Below are 15,600 nucleotides of genomic sequence, written 5' to 3'. Positions count from 1 at the left end.
CAATAGCTTTATTCCCTTAGTAATAGGAGCTGACTGACAGAGGAGCAGTTTTATTAAAATATCTCTCCTTACAGGACAATATTTCAATAGGCTGAATTTGTATTCCTCTCATAGACTTGTAGTTTGAGTATTGTTACTGAGGCGGATTTATCAAGATTTGTTTCAACATGCCAAGCTAATCCTATTGATATTTGCTTCATGTTTAATTATTTGTTTGTATATATTCACATGCAGATGCTGTGCATAGAGAAATAGGAAACCATCTAGGACTGCAGTCAGCCAGATATTGGCTAGAGCTCCTCGGCTGAGTCTGCCGTGGGTAGGCAGTTACCTTTAATAATGAGACTTCTGCCAGTTCACCTCAACTGAACAGTTTTTAGGAGCCATGGAAATCACCATTGACCAGTCCTACATTTTCTGAGCCATCAAAGCAACTACAACACTTTATATGAGCAATATATATTCCAAAACATAGTTTTTCTGTTGTATTTTTCCTGAATTTGGATGTTTTCCTATTCCCAAATCCCTGCCTTGATACAAAAAACTTCAAATTTGTGGTTTTATACAATAAAAGGAGGGATTATAGAGCTCTTTTTCTCTGACAAAAGCAGTAGGAAGGAGGAAGTATTCAAAGTGCAGAATAACAAAGTCAGTTTTATGTATGCAATATACACAGCTTGTTTCAGAGTGCATTTAACAATGCATGTGAAGCATCAAAGTCACATAAATTAGAAGAATGTGAACATGGTAAGACATAAAAGCAAAAGCAAACGCACACACACACACACACACACATGCACACACACAAGTGGAGATAAACTGAGGGCTAAAAATAGGTAGATACAGACATGTGAATCCTTTATTTGAGCTCCCAAATTTGATGTTAAATTTGGGAGCTCAAATAAAGGATTCAAGAATCCTCTTCACAGATACTATGCAATAAAATCAAACTACTCAATAAAATCACACATAATTACAACTATGACAAACAGCAAGAAATATGTGGATGAGATAGTCTCATCAATATTTGTACTGTAGGTCCAAATAAATGCAAAATATTAACTTTCTATTTCAAGTAAAACATTGGGGCCCATTATCAGCTACGATACAAAATATCTTTTACCTATTCCAATGTGGACATGACAGTTTTTATTTATGTTAGCCATTCATTGTGGTACTCCCTCAACTTGATCTACTGCTTCTCTATCAAAATGCTTTCTGTTACTTTGTCACTAACAACTTGTAGTTCTTTTCCCTTCTCGTTCCCTTTTTTGATTCTTTTTCTTCTTTCTCATCCGCCTTCTCTTCCCCTGCTTCTCTTTCTTTTCCTCCTGTTTCTTTTCTTTTCTACCCACTTCTTCTTCTCTCCTTTTTTCCATTGCCTGCCTTGGTCATTCAGTGTCTTAACTATGCAGTCCGTGTGGATGGCTTTAAATTCATAGCCCCTCCCTCACTTGCTACTTAAGCTGGTAAATCCACATTACCAGAAGCTTCCAGAAAAATCTCACCTGATGTCCCGTAGAAAGGTCAAACACTGTATTACAATAGCAAACTTTTCCTTACCATTTTTTTCCTTCCCTGCTATGATTTTGTCAATGGTCCTGTTACTCTCTGAAATCTCATGTACAAAACATAACAGACATCGAATCTTTTCTCTCTTTCCAGACCCTGGAGCACATTGCCCAGTCACTAATCTTGGTTACTCCTGCCGTCAACATGATTATAACATGTTGTTTAATTTCTCTTCTCTTGATCAGATCCTAATGCCTCCCAATAGATTATCTCAGTAAATTACCAAGTAGATGCTTGATTCTAACCTTTTAACTTTGTAAGTAATCTATATATTTATGCTAGAAAAAAAAACTTTTCTATTCTACAGCTGTGTGCTTTCCACTGAGCAAAAATTCCCAGGTTTCTTAGCCAATGGGACTTGTAATGGATTGGCTTCATTTGACCTTTGTTCTTACTTAGCTGTAAGACAACTTTGATAGGTACACCCACAGATGCAGCCAATGATTTCAGATCTTCATATTCGATGATTATCTATTTTTTATCAAAATGAAATTGCTCCTATAGCTGGCTAAATATTTTCTAGGAAATTTTTATGACTTCTTAGCAGGAAGTCACCTCACCATCAGCATCATGCTCCTAAAAAGTAAATGAAAAGAAAAACTCACAAATGCACACATACACACTCAGGCACATGCACAAGTCTCCATCTATGTGCTTCCTCTAGATTCTGACATTCAAATAACTGAGGAATAGTGTTTAAAGTTTGTTTATTTTTTGTACTTTTTTTCTTATTGCTTGGTCAACTCATTCACATCAGAAAAACTCCTTAATGCATCTTTTCCTCTAGATATCAGTTAGATGGTTTTAAGTGTTTTTGACACCTCCTTTATACAGAGCACACTTTATCTAACTTACTAATAAATGGTGAACAGGGAAGTGATTTTTTTGTCTCATTATTATGTTTTCTCCATCTCAATGCCAAGTCTATATCTGTTGACAATAAATGTGTCAGAGGCTCCTTTCTCTTTTCATAAGTCATCTGCCTGAGAGATGTGTTGAGAAAGAAAACCTCAGAAACTTCTGCAAATGCAAGGCCATTTTGGGGGAGAAAAACCCTTTAAAGATATTATTAGCTACAGAATGCAATGTGTGCCTGTAAATACATCCTTTTTCTCTACTTATTGTTTTCCTGCTAAGAAGATTGAAACTTAAAAAAAAAGTACACACTAACGTATACACACACACACACACACGCACACACATATACACACTTATAAAAACTTTAAGTGATTAGCCTGTGCTGTGTCTTTCAAAAATCAAAAAAGCAAGTGTGAAATTTCAAGTGTGCGTTTGAATCCCGATTCCATCTGTTAGTATCTGGTTGACTTTGAAATTCGGGCAGGTTACATTATTGTTTATTTTCCTTAGCTATAATGCAAGGATAATAATTCTCATCTCACTGCTATTGTGTGAGAACTGCATGATAAAACACAAGTTAAAGAATGTCACAAAGTAAGTACCTGTTCCATAATTGGTGATTGTTGTGTCTTTTTAAATTATTTTATTAATCCCCCCTTACCTCTGTGCTTTCCCTTCTGTATTGATTTTAAGCACTGGGTGTCTGATTTCTGTTTGACTCCAGCCTCTCTGGTTAAAGGAAGCAGAGGCAGCTGCGCTATGTTATTGTCAAAAGTGAATTATTCTCTTCATTTCTCATGAAGGGGAATATCAGGATGAAGGTCAGCCACTATTTCCTTCCTCTCCCCATTACCACTGTTCTCTCTCAGCCTGTCTCTTCCCTCCCCACCTTCTTTCTTTCATTTTTCTTCCTTTGCTACTGCAAAAATGCCAGCACCTGCACCTGTATGCCCTGAGGAATGCCAGCAAAGGCTGAGGGATTTCATTGTGCAGAAAGTGAAAAATAAAATTCTAATTGAGAAATTTACCAATATTAAACTGAAATAAATGTGATGCTCAAGAACTGTCTGCTGGTTGACAAGCTGTCAAGACAAAACGCACATATATATTTGCCCAAATGGCAGCCAAATTAATTTAGAAATATCTTACTTGGAAGCTGGAGACATGGTTCTTTTATATGCTACTGTGAATTTTAGAACTTGATGAGAATTCACTTTTATAGCAATACTGAATAAAGAAAGACATTTGAGCTTGTCTGAATTTAACTGTGGATAGGAAAGTAGCAGTGTTGAAGGTGCTTTTTAAAGAAGCTTTGCCTACATGTATTTTAGAAAGTTTAAATTTATAGTTTTAAGGTAGTTGAGTATTGAGGTCAGGGATATTGTAACCTGGATTATATACCTAAATCTGGGTTGGGGGTAAAACAAACTGAATATTTGACTTGGAAATTGAAACTCAGGATACTTAGCTACAAATTCCACTTTTGCTTGTGTAAGTGACAAATTCTATTTCAGGCTCACTTCATCTGTGTATAATAATCCCATCCTAGAAGTATGTTTAGAAGCATTCAGTGATCATATTTCAGAGTGCTAACTGCTTGGCTTAGGATCTCATTGATGACTATTAGTTTCTTTGCAAACCTTCCTTTGTTATTTACTTCTACTAATAAAATTCAATAAATTATCTGTATGACATGAGACCTTGGTCAATGAGAAATTGCTCAAGACTTAACTTTATATTTCAAAAATTCATATATCAGAATGAACATTATTTTATTCTAAAGGCCATATTATTGAAGATAGAAGTAAAGGGATGAGACAGCGAGTAGTGCCAAATCCGCTACACCTTATTGCATTACCTTTCACAAAGTTATATGAAACTTGACACTGGAAATTGTCTTATTTTCTGGAAGACCAGGGCTCCACTAGCGATGATAACTAGGTATAAAAAAGTTACTATAGGGATGAATAGTATTAAATGGTTCCAAATCCCACAGTAGTGCTACAACCATAGAAGCAATATTCATTTCTCTACTTATTATTTCTAATCAGAATAAATAGGATAAATAAGACAAATATTAAGTAGACGAGTTAGGACTTAAGTCCAGACATCTGGCTCTACTTCCCCTGGGTTTTACTAGTATGCTCTACTCATCTTCGATAATATCCCTAGAGAATTTTGTTTGGACAAGCATGATGGTTCTACTGCATATTAGTAGCTGCTAATAGTTTTCAAAGGTGGGAGAACTTTGTGGTCAGCACACTTTGCAAATTAAATTAAATAACTGAAAAGAAAGTCACAGAAGTTTGAGTAAGATATAAAATTTTCAAGATAAGTATATAAGTATTTTTACAATGTAAGAACAACCGATTGTATAGAATTGCAAGTAAGAATAAAAATTAATTAAGAGCCATGTGGAGAATGGCTGGGGCTGAAAAGCTGCTAATGTAGTAAAGATACAGAAGAAAGAGAGTAACTTGAATTGACACTGGATTTTCTGGTAGGACATGCAAAAGAAAAGTGGCTCTGCACTAAAAGGTATTGATTGAAATATCAAAAGAAGCTCAGAAAATAACAGTAAACATTTTTTAAAAAGTCAAATCTCACTGCCTTCTGAAATCTTATTACCAAAGAGGCAATTGTCTATAATATGCAAGCCTACACACTCTCCTTGAGCAAAGATGAAGCTGAGGGAAAAATTTTAAACTTATTACATAATTTAGTTTTTTTTCCTTCTTAAAAATGCAGTGATGTGTTATTTGTATTATTTGGTCTTTTCCTAGCATTAACATTATGATTTTTCTTTATAAATGTGTCTTTTATGGTAATCATCCTCAAATGCTGTTCCAGAGGGAGATCCATATAAAATATACACTATTAATTTTTGTGTTCTCTTAATATTTTGTTTAGAATAAATTTACTTTTCAGGAAAAGTGGCAAACATCATCAAAATATCTTGAACCATTGCCGAGTAAGCTGTTGACATTTTTCCCCACTACCTAAGTAAATTCTCACATTGCAGATGTTTTCTACACAACCCAGTGCAACTATCAAAATAAGAAATGTGATCTCGACATTCATTATTATCAAATACATGTGTTTTGGTAAAATGACTAACACAGTTCTTCAATGGTAGAAAGGGGATCCTATCTAGGAGCACTCATGAGTCCTCTTCTATCTGAAATATTTCTTCATTTTTTTCCTTTCCTGTTACAACTTTTACACTTGAAAACTTGAACAATTATTCTTTAGAATTCCATTGTTGGGATTGGTTTGTTGTTTCTTTGGCATTAGATTCAGAATATGCATTTTTTGACAACACTACAGGAGGTAATACATTTTGTATCAAGTGATACAAGATTTTAATTTATTCCATCATTGGTGACAATAACTTCGATCACTTTGTTAAGGAGATGTCTGTCATGTGTCTCCCAGGTAAAATTACTATTTTATTTTCTTTGCGCTTATACTTTGTGGGCAAATAGGTTGCATCCTTATAAATATCTTATTCTTCATCAAACTATGAACACCTAAATTAATATCGATTGAAATTTTCATGAGAGCTGGTAAATGGAGATTTTCCCAATTTTTCCATTCCACATACATTTATTGTTCCATGTCTTAGTTACTGTTCTTGTTTTTGAGACAAAATACTCAATGTCCCAAGTTAAAGGAACAAAGGTTTATTATGGTTCAGCATTTGTAGAGCTTTCAGTCCATAGCTGGCTGGCTCCACAACAGGGTGACATAGCAGAGGGGCATCACAAAGGAGAAACAGTTCATGGAAGGTAGAAGGCAGCAAAGCAGTAAAGCAACAGCAAGAGTAGCCTGCCTGCCTACCTCTACCATTTATCTCTTCCAGGTTACCTACCCCTTGGGTTGTGTCACCCCCATCAGAGTGGGCCTTCCCATTATGTATACCCAGAATAATTCCAAACCTGTTGGTGGGCTAATTTAGTAATCATACAAACTTAATCCTAGCATCAAACACCCACCTTAGATGCAGCCACCTTAGAAAAGCTCCACCTATTACTGCATTAGACTTTGGGGGTGGGGAACATCTAGACACAAGCTGCAGCAGTCAGCATACTCCTACAGGGAAAAATTATTTTATTTATTTCCTAATTTTTTACATTTGTATTTATTTATATTGATTTAGACATTTAAATTTCTGTTTCATTTAATGATTTATAATAGATTATTTGAACTATTTATTTTGATGCTCAGATTTTCTCCAAATTGGCAATGATATGACACTTGAAGTTAATTTTTGTCATCTATTAATATCCCTCAATCATTCTTGGAGTAAATTTTTACTTTCTGACCCAACAAAATATTTGAATCTCCTATGTACTCACTTTATGCCTGTCCTAAAATTAGCCACTTATACAAAGAAGTCTAATTCCGTGTAAGGAGAATTATATTTATGCATGAAAATCAGGATTAATTTTGTTCAGTACTCTTAGAGTATCCCTGCTCCCTAACTTTCTTAGTGGACAGGATAGAGCTAAAGAATGCATGGAAATATGTTTACACACACATACACATATATGTATTTATCTGTTCAGCATTGAATAGTGTTCCTCAAAATTTATTTTCTATTGAGAACTGTAGAGTATGACCTTATTTGGAAAGGGGGAGGGTCTTTGCAGATTTAATTTGTTAGTTAATCCCAGGCCATGCTGAATTAGATTGGGCCCTAAATCCAGGACTGGAATTATTATAAAAAGACCATATAAAAGCACAGATAACTGCACATATGGAAGGTCATGTGAAGCTGGAAGCAAAGACTTGAGTCGTGCTATCACAAGCTGCTAAATGCCAGAAAGCACAAGAAGCTATAAAGAGTACAGAAGGATACTTTAGAAAGGAATATGGGGCTACCAACACTGTGATTCTGAACTCCAAAACTGTGAGAAAATATATTCCTGCTGTTTTAAGCGACTCAACTTGCAGTAATTTGTCATGCCAGCTCGTGACAAATCTAATAAGCACTCTGTCTCTGTGTAGGAAACCATGAGTTCCCTTCAGTACTCCCAATGATAATGTAACACCACAAGGTTCCTTCTATTTTTTCTCCTTCCCTGATGCTGAGACGCTGGCTTTGTTGTTGTCCCCAGTTTATGCATTAATCGGATCGCTCACCACCCTTGTCATGATTTTTCTGTCTTCGCTCCCTCTGCCTACCATGATTTCCCCACATGGTTAATCTTCCTCACCGCTGCTTCCCTTCCCGGTCCTGAAGGACAGGAGCTGGTCTGTTATTTCACCTAGTCGCTCCTAATGACTTTTGGATTGACGTGTTCAAGCAGAAGACAGTCAGTCAGGGATGGAGACAAAAACTGCGCAGCACTTCCTACATTTGTTATTACTCTATAATATATTTATAGTAACATTTTGTAATCTATATTAAAAATGAGATTAATGAAAAACGCTTCAATAGAATAAACACTTAATGGAGCTCAAACTTTTCCTATTCAAATCCTTAAAGTTTTAACATATCATACTTTAATAAATTCATATTACAGCCTCTTATGGAGATTCAGGCATTGATGTTATCACGGAAATCATTTTTGAAAAAGAAGTATCCTGCAGTATTACAGGATTTTACCCTGCAAAAGACTTAGAAACACACATCTAAGGAGAATACATTCTTGTTTCTATGAGAGACCACATGTTAATTTGACATGCAGCTAAATAGTGAAATTTGCAATTTCTAAAAAGTGAATTGCAAATTATGATGGCTATAGCTTACACAGATTAGCTTGTTATTCTTGTCATTGCCCAGTTCATATTTTAGGGCCAAATAAAGAATATGCCCAAAGTAATAATTAAAGAGATTCATTTTCATATTCTCTTTATTATTAAAGAAACAATTTATATCGCATAAGCCTAAAAGATCAAAGGATGTTACATACTGACAAACTGTCTTAAAGCTAACACACTTCTTTTTCATAATTTAGAGGTTGTGGCTTTCTTTCTCTCTCTGGTCTCGATTTTAAGGGGATTTGGCAGCATTTCTCTATTTTTAAAGGAAAGATGCAAAGAAAGAAAGAGGAAAAACATCTTGATGGATTTGATTATATTTTTTGTCTGGCTTTATTCAGAGTGAGGAACAAAATTGAAATTCTTTAGGAAAACATGGGTGGGAAATCAGGAGGATTGAAATAAACACTCTCAAAAGAAATCCAGCTGCTGTACCTGATATGAATGCCGATAACATCTGTGGATCTCAAACTTGGAGATGGGATGTGCATTCTGTCATTTCTACTCTGCATAAAGAAGCCAAACCTCCATTAAAGACATAGAAACTATTGGTATAATGGCTGGATCTCACACATACGCACACACACACACACACCCAAATGCACACACACATAATGAAATCAACATTTTAATATGTAAATTTTGATGGTTCCAAAGGTTCCTGCTCAAAAATCACCAGGATATCCAAATGAGATAATTGATGACAGTTAACTGTGAGAAGTGCCTAAATTGAACTAGAACATTCACAATTCCAAGAGGCACCAAGTTACTTACACATAGTGGTTGAGAATAAGTTTGATGAGCAATAATGGGAATGCCTACGAAATTTATTTGCGTAACTTAATTGATGGGGAGGCTCCTTCCACTATTGTTTTTCTGCTTTAACACTTGCTCTTCTGTAACACCTGAATTGTAAGATTGCATTATATTAATCAATTATTTGGTAACAGAAAAATACATTCATCCATTTTATTGCCCTTTTATCAGCTGTTCACTGCTTTTAGGATCTTGACATCGATCAGTTCATGTCCCTGATTGCTTCCATTTTAGATTTTTTGCTGGAAATCATAAAACAAATATGAAAATAATGCAGGCAGAAGACCTTCGGGAAGTTCTTCATGAACCTTAGGGAACTGTTGCTTTTAGACATTTTGAAAATAGGTGCTCAGAAACATTTGCTGTAGAGCTATGTCAGAAGCATAAGGCTCACCCTTGTTGAGGTCCCAGTACCACATAGGGAGGTGTTTCCAGTGATCTATTTTCCAATGCATCTTTGTATTTATTTTTAGAAAATGAATTTTCTAAAGTTAGTTAACAAAATTTCCTCAGAAAAGTATAAAGGACAAGGTAATACAAGTAGAAGCACTGGTATCACTTTTGTCTTATATATAACAGTATCATATAAAATGCATTTCAAAAATTACATATGTTATTTGAGATTTGAACTCACTTAAATCAGGTTTAATCATCTCTGGCTCGAATTCTGCTGTGAACAGTGAGTCATTTTATTTGGAATGTAATTTGTTGTCATAATTTATTGTAGAAATCAGTTACTTCTGAATGCGTGTTTCAGAGGATTAAAATTAAATTAAAGAATTGACTCAGCATTAAGTGTATCTAAGTGAATAGGCAACATGATACATCACATCCTGTGTTTAAAAACAAGGTCAATCCATCTGAGTATCAGTTAAACACTAGTTTCTGAGGTAATACACAGCAGTGTGCTCATTTTATTTCCTTTTTAATATTTACATTTCACTTCTTCCTCTCTACAATTATTTTGTTATATTTGATTATCTTCAATAGATTTTCTATGTTTCCTAGATGTATATCTTTCCCTTTGGTTCTTGCTACATCTATATACATTGGTTTATCTCTCTGAAAATTGAACTTCGCTTCCTTGTTCTCCGAGAAGTTTTCAGGGCAAATGTTTCATCCAAGCCTGCTCTGAGCCCTTTTGAGGACAATAAGATATTCACTACTTTCTATACAAGAAATGTTCTAGTATTTGAAATGCTGAAAAGTGTTTTCAAATTAGTAAATGTGATAAACAAAACAAATCAAAACACTCAAAGAAAAACTTTATATTATGCACAGAAAGTTGAGAACCCAGTGGAATTCTACCTATACTTTTCCATGATCCTATACTGGCATCTTTTTGGGCATGTTGCTCTTACATGCAAATTAATAGTTTAAGATTAAGCCTATTTATTGATTCCTGAGACAATAGGGCAAAACTTTCTTAAAAGTTTTCCAGCCACACGTGTGTCTTAGAGTTCTATAAATTGACATCGGTATAAGTAGTGTTGTAAAGCTTAACATTGATATAAGTAGTGCTGTAAAGCTTTCACTTTTGATTTGCTACATGACCTTCCTAAAAATGAAAACTTGGAGAAACTAGAAGATAAACGCTCAGAGATCAGGTTTTGTCCTCATTCAGTTGGTAGAAAAATGGATCAACTGCATGCCAGTGAATCTCCAAAACACCTATTTGTGAAATTCTAAAGTCTTGGTTAAAAATAAATTTGGACATCTTTCTAGATATGCTTTTAGGTTATGGGATGATTTCCTCAGAATCTTGCCTCTTAAGGCCAGTTGGGTTTCCTAAAGTCTGTCTGTCTGTCTGTCTGTCTGTATGTATGTATGCATGTATTATTATTATTATTATTATTATCATTATTACTTAAATTTTTTATCTCTGTAGTATGAACTTAATAATTGTGTTAGTAAATTGAGACACTGCTATTCAATTTGAATCCAGTACTTTTATTATTTTGCTGATTAGCACTCACAGAATGACAGTTTTGTAGCATAGTTTTTCATGTTCTATCCATCACTCCATGTAAAAACTGGGAGTAAATTGTGCAGCAATATCACTATATGCATAGTTAGCACATGCGTAAATAGATAAAAGTGGATGAAAAGGTGTGCAAGGCTCTTAAAATCTAAGACTATGAGGTGAAACTATAGGGAAAAGAGATGCAAGGGTGCATAATTTAATATATATATATCGTGTGGAACAAACGGTCTCAGTTACATTCCTCTTGCAACAAGAGCGAAATTTCATCCCTTGTGTCTTCCTCAGAGTATGTAGTTAGAATAGCCATATTTGTGCCTCTGTGGGACATAATTTACTCACTTCCTTTGTGTCAGGAAGTATGACAGACAGAATCTTCTCTTTATAGCCATGTCACTTTTCAAGTCCCGTCATTGTCTAACAATTATTAATTATTGCAAATACCAAGAGTTGTTTCAGTTAGGGCTGAGGAGCTGTCACCAAATAAATTTCAAGGTTTTGGAGACAAATATTTAAATGTTACACATTCCTCCTGAAATCTAAAGTGATGTTATTAGCTTAAAAAGAAGCATAATGAGGAAGCATTTTATTACTCAATAGGGATCGATACTGAATAACTATTTTGTCAAACATTGTCCTAAGCATTGTGTATTAGTTTGATCCTATCAACAACTTCGTCATTCTTATTTTACAAGTAAGAAAATAAAGAAACATAACCATTAAGGAGCTATCCAAAATCTTAGCAGTAATAAGAACAGGAGCCCCCAACAAAATCAAGCAAAAGTGCTCACATTCTACAGGACAAAGGTGGTATTTCAAAAATTAGATCTTACACCGTAATGAAGCTGAGAGAGAAATTTATGCAAAGTTATTGCTTCTGCCTTTAGTGATAGGCCAGAAATTTGCAAGCGAGGTGGGAAAACTTAGGAATATATTAGAAATTGAGAGGTCAAATGAGAACCACATAGATGAACTCAACATGGAGTTTGTGAACAGAGGCAAAATTCTGTTTACAAAATGAATTATTTGCAAATAGTGTACATACCTTCTCCCATACCTCAAACTTCTGTATAGTGGGCAACCTGTAGGAGACGCTGATATCCTTTCTCGTAGTGTTTTACATTGCTCTGACACAGAAGTGAAGAACCAAAAAGGATAAACTGTTCAGCTGCTGAAGAAAGAGCCTGTATGCTTGGCCACACATTCTAGGACAGTGATCTGAAGATCTGCTAAGTCATGTAGGAGCTCCAGTACCTTGTGTCTTATATTGACTTTGCATCTGCCTTCAAAATAACATGCCATATCTAATCAGGACAGTATAGAAAAATGAGCTCTAGAAGTACAATTCCAGCTTAGCTAAATTGAAGGGAACAAAATAAGGAGTCAAACAAAGTACTGTTTAATTAGCTTCTGCTATAGAATTGGTACCTTATAAAACACTGACTTTTAGAAAGATGTATTACACAAGTTGTGGTATTTAATTGCTTCATCACTGAGACACAATACCCAATATCCACAGGCAAGCCTCCCTGGTCACAACTTTTACATATTTCTTGCCAGTAAAACATCATCATGTAGATGAAAGCAAGATCTGTTGTCAGTAGAAGTGGTAGCTAGGTACCCTTGGACCATGGCTACAGCAACCTCTGAATGCCTTGTTGGCTGAGCATGATGAAATGAATCCCAGGGAACCAATTCCCTAGCAGTAGGAGCCTCTTCTCAAGCAGGAAACCCAGGGACCTTCTTTTCAAAACAAATATTCACAGCTTTGTACCTTTGTGCCTACAGTGGAAGGAGCCTTGCGAATTCCCAAGATATACTCAATGCATCTTACTTTCTGTCCCTTACAGACCATAGTGGTACCTCAGTTCGTGTACCCTTCTGTTTGCAAATAATTCATTTTGCAAAAATAGAATTTTGCCTCTGTTCACAAACTCCACATTGAGGGAGGAACATGACTACAGTCATCTTCCCCACACAACAGCAAAGGGAGCTCTCACACCTAGAATTGTGGAACAAATGAAGTTTGTGAACCTAGGTACCATGTATTTGGTTTCTATTAAATGCCATTAATCTGTTTAGCACCTTTCTTGGGTCCCAACTTTATACATGGTTCCTTCTGGGCCAAAATTTAAGTTTCTCAATTTTTTTCTGCTCTACATACTAGCAGTGAGGCAGCAGAGAATGAGGAAAAGAGAACAAGGGGGAAGGGGACAGGGGGTGTATATGTAGTCTGCAGTGTCACCTTCCCATGATCCAATCTGTCCTTCTAGGCCTCATCTTTTGTTTCATTCTCTTGCAATAATGCTAATGAGATCAAACTACGATCTCACCATTGTGCTAATCCACCGACGGAGTTACATCCCTCATACAGTCACTTCTCAAAAACTGATCTGCAACCAAGCTTTCAACATAATGAGCCTCTTTGGGAGACATTTAAATTCCACCTATAGCTCCCCATCTCCCGATTGACAGTGTGGGATTCTAGCAGCTCACTTGTTTGATTTTACTTCTATTTTGGGACACAGTTAGATCTTTGGCCATATTGAGTTCAATTATCTCTTCCAGAGCAGACATTGAAATAGTAACTTTCCAAACAGTTTAAAAAAAAGTAAACAAATTTGGGAACCATCAGGTAGGTATAGAAGGTACTGCACAGTATAGGCAATAAAGGGAAGAAAATATGAAACATGTCTTATTGGAATTCTTTATCTTATTTTGCAAACATTTTGAGCCTCAGTCACTTCCCATTCCTGGCTTTTATGATAATTCTGTCTATCTGCAGATAACAAGTCAAAAAAAGGGATGGATGTGGTATAGTCTTTAAGAGCAGTAACTGTCTGAGAAATATAAAGCTCTCTGATGGATGCTGCCAGTGACTTTAAAAATTAATCATTCCAAAGAATTTTGCTCTTTTAGAACAAGTACATTGGAGTATCTTTCTTCCTAGCTAAGTGAACACTACAGAAAGGTAAATATATAATGTCCACACAAATTATGTGCAGCTACCTCTTTATATGGACCTTAGGAATAGATTGTCATTTGTATCTTTTTTGTAAAATACCTTGGCTCCTCATGGCAAAGCATGTGTGGACGTTAGGAATGTGTAGCACATATCTTCATAATAAGAACAGAAGAGGAAGTTTTTTCTTCATCTTCTATTGATTGCCGCACAGATAAAAGTGATGAACTGAGACATTAAATCCTTAGGAAAGTTAGGACCAGGGTGTAGCTGGTATATTCTTTCTACCAGGCATATGAAAGTAACATATGTGTGCTTGACCTGGGAAAAAGAGAATAAGGGAAGGAATATTCCCAGTGCTTCATGCTGCCTGAAATGTCAGGCTGCCATCCATTTATATTCACAGATCCTATTAATGGATGTAAGATAACCTACGGTCTTCTGTGCTCTGTTCTTGCAAAAATTACTATTAAAGAAAAATCAGATGATCATGACTGAAAACAAAGGACAGAATTCATTCCTGAACATGTCTTTATTGTCCTTTTTCTCACCTTGACAGAATAATTTGAATGATGATAATCACCTAAGGATTCTTTTTTATAAATTTCCTTTCATTTTTTTTTTCAGTTGCTATTCTTGTGTAGTTATTAGGGCTGTGGATACCATCAGGTGACACTGAAATAATGTCAAACAATTCCCATATGTTTATGTATATGTAACAAGTTACAGTATCAGAATTAGATATAGAAAGGCCAGTACCCCTCTTAGGAGCTGCTCCTACAGCGATAAATATTACACAGTTACCCTGTAGGCTTTAAAGAAAAACCAGAATATCCAGCAAAGCAAGTGAGGTTATGTGATGTAATAATGTGAATCCAACATCTCCACCACCTAATTTAGCATCAAGGCCCTTGTACCTTAGATTATTTTCATTAAAATAACCTCAAAGTTTTAATAATTTTTCCTTTATCTTGTCCTTCATGGATCATTTTAAGTTCTGCTTTGAAATATAGCATCTATGTAGTAAAATGCATGTATCTAATAGTAAAAAATGAACAAGTTTATGAAACATAATTCCAATAAAAATTAGAATAGCACCAGCTTCTAAACCCTTTATTTTTCTGCTCCATTTAGAATATAATCTTTCTAATAGTATGGAGAAGCACAGCCTGCTTTATAAAGATACAAATGGATTGAGGCACTGTGGTGTACAAGGGGTGGTAGAAGATACAGTGAATGTGTAAATAATAAAAAACTCTATTGCAATAAAAGGTACATTGTTAAGAATGGTGGGAGATGTGTTCAATGTGAGGGGCAGTATGAGTTTCTTAGTGTAATATTTTAAAAATTTAAACCTTCACCATATATTATGATCACCCTCTGCATAGCAGCTGTTTGCAGCAACTTATGTCAAATAAAAACATTGTGGTGTGTCCTTATGCACTTTCTCACTGGCTCTGGAACTATGGGGCATCTGGCTTTTTCCCAAAGTGAAAAGCACAATGAGAGGTAAATGTGTTGAATGGATTCAGGCATGGAAGCAGCCAGGATGGCGTAATAAAAGCTTAAATAAAGAAATGAAAGAAGACTTCCAGACTGCATGATAAAGTGGCAAAAAGCATGCGATAAATGTGATCAAATCCAG

General features: G+C 35.4%; 1 protein-coding gene across 7 annotated transcripts in view; it reads left to right on the top strand.

Moving 5' to 3' along the window:
* Cdh8 (cadherin 8) overlaps window positions 1-15,600 on the top strand; it is a 340,737-nt gene that overhangs the window by 113,002 nt on the left and 212,135 nt on the right. The window lies entirely within an intron of this gene.

This window comes from Fukomys damarensis, unplaced genomic scaffold (assembly GCF_012274545.1).
Source record: "Fukomys damarensis isolate Sample0158 unplaced genomic scaffold, DMR_v1.0_HiC HiC_scaffold_32, whole genome shotgun sequence".
Lineage (NCBI taxonomy): Eukaryota > Metazoa > Chordata > Mammalia > Rodentia > Bathyergidae > Fukomys > Fukomys damarensis.
The sequence above is the reverse complement of the archived record's forward strand: the minus strand, read 5'-3'. Positions and strand labels throughout refer to the sequence as shown.